This window comes from Capsicum annuum, chromosome 9 (assembly GCF_002878395.1).
Source record: "Capsicum annuum cultivar UCD-10X-F1 chromosome 9, UCD10Xv1.1, whole genome shotgun sequence".
Classification (NCBI taxonomy): Eukaryota; Viridiplantae; Streptophyta; class Magnoliopsida; order Solanales; family Solanaceae; genus Capsicum; species Capsicum annuum.
The window spans coordinates 53,381,826-53,390,693 of record NC_061119.1 but is presented as its reverse complement, the minus strand read 5'-3'; the positions used below and the strand labels follow the sequence as shown (position 1 = coordinate 53,390,693).

At 34.2% G+C, this 8,868-nt stretch overlaps 1 pseudogene; it reads left to right on the top strand.

Annotated features, from left to right (window-relative positions):
* Positions 1 to 1,490: 1,490 nt before the first annotated feature.
* LOC107842104 lies at positions 1,491 to 6,833 on the top strand (annotated as a pseudogene).
* Positions 6,834 to 8,868: the final 2,035 nt, after the last annotated feature.

The following is an 8,868-nucleotide window of genomic DNA, read 5'->3' as shown; positions in this document are numbered from 1 at the left end:
AAGAGAGAGAAACACGCCTTTTTTCCCTCCATTTTCTCTTATATTAGGTTAACATTTGGATTAAAGTGTAAATTTAAAAACTTATGGACTATTCTCAAACTTTCTCAACTTTCTTAATCCATATAAAGTAATTGTCACCTCCATTCAATTATTAAGATTTGAGTTACCTACACCTCATTTTGAAACTCTTTTGTCACTATTAACAAAATGCCCCTAGATACTAAAACATGTTGATGAAATGTTATCACTAATTTCAAGTACAAGGAGGTTGCACAATGTATTCATAGTGTACCATAGGTTTGAAATAATGAAATCACATGTCGACTTTTTTCTTGAGAAAAAAAGGTTTTTTAGTTTGATTTTTTTTAAAACAAATACAAATTTGTATTGTTGGTAATATAGTTTCTTGATTATATATTATTTTGTGGTCTTGCATAATTATGATATAAAGATAATTGACTTCCTTGTCATTTCTTTAATTCTTTGAACATAGATTTCGGTAGAATGTGAGTCCAAACATGTTGATGAAATGTCAATACGTATTCAAATGAGTTTAGTGAAAGAAAAAACGCATTAGAAGGTTAAATATTGCATTCACACCACATGCTTGGAACAAAAAGATCTTTTATCGAAAATGATTTTAAACAATTTTTCTTTAGAAAAGATAATTTGATAAGTTTGGTAATTTTTCTAATTAAATATAAAAATAATTTATTCTTGTATAACTGTTGCGTATGACAATAAGAATTTTAAATAAAAGTAAGTTATTGAGTAGTAAATTTTATCATCGTTAGATTGTAAACTTTAGATAAAATAATATTAGATAATGAGGTCTATAAACATATTAATAAAGAAAAATTTAAGAAATATGATTGGGACATCGATTGACTGAGATTTTTTAATAAAAATTTTGACTTCCCTTTATATTCATTGGGTAAATTTATAAATCTAAATTATTTTTATCTATATTTTTGTTATCATTTTTTTCTTAAATATTAATTCTAATTGTCATCTAAAACCAATTTCTTACTATATAATTTGAATATTAAAATAAAATTAAAACTTACCTATAATAAACTTTAAAATATCCGCTTTGTGTAAAGAAAAGTCCCCAACTGAATGTGATATAGTTAAACTCCACGTAATAAGCAACACTTACTAGTGCCCCTGTTGGAGGTGAATTATGTCTTTAAACTTCTAAGTTCACTTTATAAATTGGTTAAGTTGACACTCAGTAACTGCTAAAGACCTAATTGGGGATTGTTTTAATTTTGATATGGGATATGGAAGTATAATACCATCAAATCAAAGTTGTATAAATTGGGACAGCTAATTATGGAAAACTAGTCAAGGTTAGATAAAGGGATCAAAAATAATGTTCACTACACAACAATTTATGTAAATCTTGTACAATGCACAAAACAATAAGGATGATGGCTAAAAGAAAATTAATGATCACTTTCGGGTCAATGAGGATTCTTTTGCTTTTTGTTAGCTCAATAGTTCAATAGTTCAATAGTCCAAAAGTTGTTTGGTTGAGGGTCTCTGGGTAAGAGTTAAAATTGTGCATTAAAGCAGTTGTTTTCCTCAAACATAGAACAGTTAGATTTGTATATGAGGTCAAGCGCACGCATTTTAGGTTAACCTTTTCTAGATTACCTTAGGGTTTTTTATGTACCGAAATAAGGTAGTCAATAAAGAAATAAATATGCAGAGCTGAGAGTAAAGAAGGAAAAAGATTGCATGCAATGTTCCATATCTCTGGATCCGATTCCAATCCTTCGGATTCGTTGCCGAGGAACACAATTCCTCCGAGATTAGTAAATATAGGATAAGATGGACTCAAATATTATTCTTTCGATGCCCCCCAAGATTGAGGGAGTAGGCTATTTATATATTACATAAATGGGACTTGATAAAATTTCCACCACGTCCTAAGGACTCATACTAATCACTGCATGCGGTGTGTCCATCTCTCATTTGTGCCAGCTAATATTCTGTTGTGCTCAGCTCCGCACTTGGCTCGTCCGCGCACTAGACCTGCTGGACATTCTTGTCTCCCTTGTTTTCTTGTCCAAGTAATGCATCAGTCGTCCTTAAAAATCGTCCTCAGCAATGAGGTTGCCTCCTAGACTTCCTATTGCCACATACACTCCATGCAATATCTTGTCTCTGCTACGTGTCTACCATAGTGACCGAGCAGATCTTACCTTATACAGCAGCACATATCTGTTTCTTTACTAAACAGCCTTAAAGTAGCACTAAAATTTGCAGTGTTGAATCCTTTTCATCAATCGTTGCAATTCCTTTTAACAAAAACTATTAATTAGTGCAAGAGGATAAAACAACAATGTTTTGAACAAGTGTACGCATGTTGTTTGGATTTTTGTGTCTCAAAAGTTAATAAGTTGTAGAAATGACCTCGATGCTTCTTTCAGGCCCTTTATACTTTGATTACGCAAATTCTATTGGAAATTTCCCGAAATTGGAGTTGAACTCAAATTCTTGGACCAAGGTCTTGTAAGCTTACCTTTTTACCATTTGCTTATATTTTCATTGTTGGTCGCCCATATAAGCAGTATCTGGTTTTAATTACTAGGTGGCCAACATAATATTTATAGATCAACCTGCTGGCACAGGGTACTCATATGCAAAGACTTCTGAAGCTTACAACTGCAGTGATACCCTCTCTGTCGCTCTAACTTACGACTTCCTTAGAAAGGTGAGAGAATTTTGTTCTATGCAGATTCATTGAGATCTTTATGTGTAGCTGAAATTGCTTCTTGTCATCTCGACCAATATGGCTAGATAGTATACCCTTTTTGGATATTTCTGACTCTAGCTAGCTAGCAAAAGACAAATATGTATTTGTTAATAAAAGTTCACGTGAATGTTTCAGAAAACAAAAACAAAATGTGGGTCTTCATTTAGCTTCTGGCTCATTTTTGTGCAGTTTGGGAACACGGTTAATCATGCCAAGTCTGGAACATAGTATCTTTCTTTTGCCTGGCAGTGTAAAAGAGGAATATGCTCACTCTTATATGATAGGTGGAGAAACAGTATTTATCCTTCTTCCTCCTAAATTATTTTTAGAAAAAAGAGTCAAATTTACTCTTTATTTTGAAAAATTGATTAAATATACCCTCGTCATACTTTGGAATAAAATTTATCCCCATTGTCATATTTTGAGGTCAAACTTACCCCTCTATTTTGGAAAATTGGTTAAATATACCGTGCGTCATATTTTGGAGTCAAATTTAACATTTATGTCATACTTTGGGATCAAATTTACCCTCGTTGTTAAGAAACTTTTCACATGTACCTTTTGTTAATAGAAAAGCTCAAATCAACGTTAAATACCTCATTTTTTTAAAATAAAATACTCTTTAATCTAACTCGTTCGATCTGTCTCGAGCCACAAAAAAGACACAAATAAACAACCTTCTTCAATCCTGTTGGTCAAATTATCCAACGAGATTAAGTCGCTGGATATTTATCAGTGCATAGTTCATAAAAAAATTGATCAGCATCAATGCAAACACAGAAATATATCTCTCCCTCAATTCATGGATCTGCATCACTACAGAGCTTATGAAAAATAGCACTTGATGGAAAAATGCAATAGATTAGGCTTATTGGATATTTCTCTAAATGATTGAGTTAAGAGGTCTCACTATATGTCAATCGCGACATTCTCCATTCATATATCTTTATATGTTATTTAGATCTATACAAATTTTCATCATGTCGTTTGCTTAGAAAAATTTATTCACTAATTCTAGAATCTAGATGCACATAAAATTGCATATCAAATTTTGAAATTTGATCGTAATCGAACAAGAGCAGAGTTTGTAACAGATATTTTTTAGTTCTATGCTTCTATGTTATCCCATTCTGTTTTACATTTTGTTCATTTATAAACAATCTACCAGGTTTGCACATTAAAAGAGAAGTATTTTTGTTCGTTGGGAAAATTCGACCTACAGAACTGAGTAGGGTATATTTGTTTATTATTTTTTGTGGGTCGGATCGGGATTAGGGTGTTATTTATTTTGGAAAATCGGGCAATTTAAGTTGATTTGGATTTTTCTAAAGGAAGGGTACAAAAGTTTTTTAATAACGAGGATAAATATGGCCCCAAAGTATGATATGGAGAATAAATTTGCCCCAAAATCTGATGAAAGGTACCAATTTTCCAAAGTAGAAGATAAATTTGATCCCAAAATATGACAGCGGGGTAAATTTGGATCCAAAGTATGGCGAAGTATATATTTAGCTATTTTTTCAAAGTAAGGCTAAATTTGATTCTTTTTCCTTCTTTTTACCTATGTGTAATTTCTGTAGATGTTTTAACACAATTCAAAACCATGGTCTGCTATGTTATAAATTTTGACTAGTTCTGGAAATGTTAATTCGTTGTAGTTTGATTATCCATTGGTACTTCAGATCTTGAAAAAAAAAGAAACTTTACGATTTGAGACCTGATGAAAAAAGTGACAAGAGCTCGGCCTGTTGAGTCTTATTCTCCAACAACATTTATTTATCTCACATCTAAATTGAGACAGAACTATATTCTCTTGCATAAAGTAGCATCTAACCCATGAAACTTTCATAAGCAAATTTATGAGACTTTGAAATTGTTGTGCTGTAGTGGCTTATGGATCATCCTGAATATCTCAAGAATCCACTACATGTTAGTGGTGATTCCTATGCTGACATTTTTGTTGCACTGCTTAGTCACAAAATATACGATGGTATTGCATCTTATATCTGAGTTCAGGATCTGTCTTTTTGTTATCTCGTTTCATGACCTTATTCTTTCTCTCAAGGTATTGAAGTTGGTGACAAGCCTCGAATGAATATCAAAGTATGAACTCCAATGCATTCAGTTTACCTCTTCTTGCTGTTCTTATATTGAGTTCTGCTGTCAAACATGAGGCTTTGGATTGAACGTAGGATTATATACAAGGCAATGCTCTAACAGATAGATACATCAACGTTAATGATAGAGTTAAATATGCTAATCATATGGGACTTATTTCTGATAAGATCTATCAGGTATCTAGTAGAAGTAACTTCTAGTTAATAACTGTCTACAAGGACCAACCCCCCCCCACCACCCCCCCCCCCCCCCCCCCCCCCCCCCCCCCCCCCCCCCCAGAACAACAACGCGAAGTCTTTGTAAATAATAGAAATTACGTACAATTCTGCAATTAATCTTCCTTATGTTACTGAGTAGTCCGCTAAAGAAAATTGCAATGGGAATTACGTTAACGCTGATCCAAATAATGCATTATGTCTTAATGATCTTCAGAATGTAGCTTGGGTAAGGGATCAAGCTCTGCACTATAAAATATTAAGATATCTTCAAAGTTCAATTATACTTAACTTAAATAGTCCGTCATTGCATGTGCATAGTGTCTCAAGAACATACGACGGGCACATATATTAGAACCTTGGTGTGACCTTCCATTTTTAATGAGCATTCTCCAAGAAACTCCTACAAATGCCCAGTCAATATTTCCAATTGCAGGACCATGTTGTAGAGTAAGCAGCCTCTGTTTCTCCCTGTAAAAGAGGCCTTCTTAGCATCAAATATTGTGTTAATTCTGCTGGTATATTATACAAGAATTTGCAGAGTTTAACTTTTTAAGCCCAAAAAACAGGAAAATAATTACATATACTCATATGTTTGGGCAAACGATAAAGCTGTCCAGAAAGCACTAAACGTTCGTGAGGTATGCAAATACAGTTTTCATTCCTACTGTCAATATCCTATGCTAGCTCTCCCCAACCCCTATGTCATGAAGTAGGTTTTAAACCTAGCTGAGAAAAAAAAAAGTGAAAGGGACGGGAAAAGGGCTTTGAATGATATGGTCATTGGAAACACCAGGGAACAGCACTGGAGTGGGTGAGGTGCAATGAAAGCATGCATTACAGAGGTATGAAGAGAACCGAGTCATATGTGTATGATGTCCAAAGTGCTATTGATGATCATCAGCATCTCACCAGAAAATCCTGTCGAGCTCAAATTTATAGGTATTACTCCAAGATGGCTTTTTTTTCTTCATGTTCCATTTTTCTTCTAAGTGACCTTATGTATTAGTTACTATGTTAGAAAGATCTTTCTTTGCGTTCTACTAATCACTAGATAAGATAGAAAATGGAAAGACAAAGAAGAAGCGGTAATATATCAACTTGATATTGAGTAGAGCTCTTCATTGTGTTATATCCTCGATTGTTCTGGCTTAAGAAAAATAGGCAATAAAGCTATTAGTATTATATTTTAAGCCTGGAAAAAAGTTACCGGAAGAGACTGATAAGTTTTTACTCTGATAGTGGTGACCATGAGATGGTTATTCCTCATTTGAGCTCGGAAGAATGGATAGACACTTTGAAACTGCCGACTGTAGATGATTAGGAACCTTGGTTTGTTGACGGTCAAGTTGCAGGGTTGGTTCCTTGGTCTCTAATGCATTTTTTACTCATCAATCATGAAGATGTACCAACAGTTGCTAATTTTTCTCATAATGTGTTTATACAGATACAAGGTGAAGTATTCACAAAATGATTATGAGCTGATATATGCAACTGTTAAGGTAAGGACTATTCCCTATTGCATCAACTCTAAACCTACAGAACATCTTAATCTTCCTTTCTGTTCTTTTATCTTTTGTTTTCATAAATTAATTTGGTGCGGGTCATACAGCTCCTGAATACAAGCCGGAACAATGCCTGCCCATGGCTGATAGGTGGTTTTCCGGTTACCCACTTTAGTTTCACCTGCAGCACATTAATGTACTCATTTGTTTCTCTGGGCATACGTTAGAGAAAGGAAATACTTGAATCTATTCTGTTTCTTAAGAATCATACTCATGGTAGTCGTATTTAATCTACTAGGTTTTGGGTACGCTCTTTGCCTCTCTACCACACCTCTAAAGTAGAGGTAAGGTTTGCATACACTTTACCCTCCTCATACCTCTCTTTGTGGGACTACCCAGGATATGTTGTTTCTTGTTGTTGTTGTTGTTGTACATTAAAAAATTAAATAATATTTGCTTGATGCACAATCATTAGTGACTTTTCAAAAGTATTTCTAGAATTTAATTTTGAGTTAAATACATGTCTTTTCAATTTTATTTTTAGAAAAAATCTTATTGAACTTGATAAGAGTTCATCCATGGTGAACTTTGTAATCTGTTAATGCAGAAGAAGAGGAGAAAAGAAGAAGTAGGAAGAAATTGTAGAGAAGAAGAGAGGGAACTTGTTTATTGATCGAATCTTATTGTTCTGCTTTTCACATTCAATAAGTGGACTCTATATATAGAGAGTTACATCGAAGGATCTAGAAGCTAATAAATTAACTAACTTATAACAACTCCACTTCATAGAGTTAGTTATGTTGAGCTCTGTTGAGACCTTTAGTTAGTACATCAGCTGGTTAATCTCTAGTAGGAATGTAGTTGATTGTTACTAGTCCTTGATTGATCTTCTTCCTTATAAAATAAAAGTCTATTTCAATATGCTTGGTCTTCTCATGATATACAGGGTTAGATGCAATCTGCAATAGAAGATTTGCTATCAGAGTAGATCTTCATAGGTTGTTTGACACTAATTCCAATCTCCTTAAGTAGTCCTAGTAACCAAACCAGTTCATCCACAGTTGCAGCAATGCTTCTATATTCAGCTTTGGCTGAACTCCTAGAAATGGTGTTCTGCTTTTTAGACTTTCAGGAAATAGTAGTTTCTCCTAACTTCACTAAATAGCCAGTAAATGGGTCTTCTTGAAAATGGACATGATGCCCAATCTGCATCACAGCATGCTGAAACATCAGTATTTACCTGACTTTACCTGACTGGACATCAACATTCCTTGTCCAAGTTTCTTCTTAATATATTTGACCAATCTGATGGCTGCATCCATGTGAGATTTCTTTGGTTGTTGTAGGAACTGACTGGGAGTTTAGACACTATAAGAAATGTCTGGCCTACTCATTATAAGATACAACAGCTTTCCTATAAACCTCTGATAAGCATGCACATTTGCTGGTGGATCACTAGTTCCTTGTTCATTCTAGTAGACATGGTTATCATACTCCTTAGTACTGATGTTTGCATCTATAGGTGTATCAACTGGTTTAGCTGCACCAAGTACCAGCTCAGACAAAAGCTCTACTGCATATTTCCTTTGGTGCATCAGTATACCTTCTTTTGATCGTCCAAATTCAATACCTATGAAAAATTTGAGTTTACCTAGATCTTTCATCTTGAAGGTTTATTGCAGCTTGTCTTTTGTATCTTCAATTAGTCTTAGAGTGCCTCATGTGATTAACATACTATCTACATAGACTAGGACAATAGTAATACCTTCACTATTATGCTTTATATACATAGAATGGTCTAGTTGACTCTGCTTGAATCCCATTTTCATCAAAGCTTCAGATAGCTTAGCATTGTATTCCATTGCCTAGGAGCCTGTTTGAGCCTAAATAGGTATTTAAAGAGTCTACACACAGGTTTTTTCTCCCCCTGGCTCTTGAATCCATATGGAAGGTCCATGTAAATCTTCTCATAAAGATCACCTTGTAAGAAAGCATTGTATACATCCATCTAATGTATGTACCACTATTTTTGAGTTGCAATAGCAAGAATTATTCTCACTGTTTTCATCATCACAATAGGTGAGAATGTCTCTTGGAAGTCTATTCCCTCTTGTTGACTATAACCTTTGGAAACCAACCTAGGTTTGAATCTTTCTACTTCACCAGTAGCTTTGTATTTTACTTTGAAGATCTATTTGCAGCCTATAGGTTTCTTCCCTTCAGAGAGACTAGTGATCTCCCAAGTTTGATTCCCTTCAAGTGCATT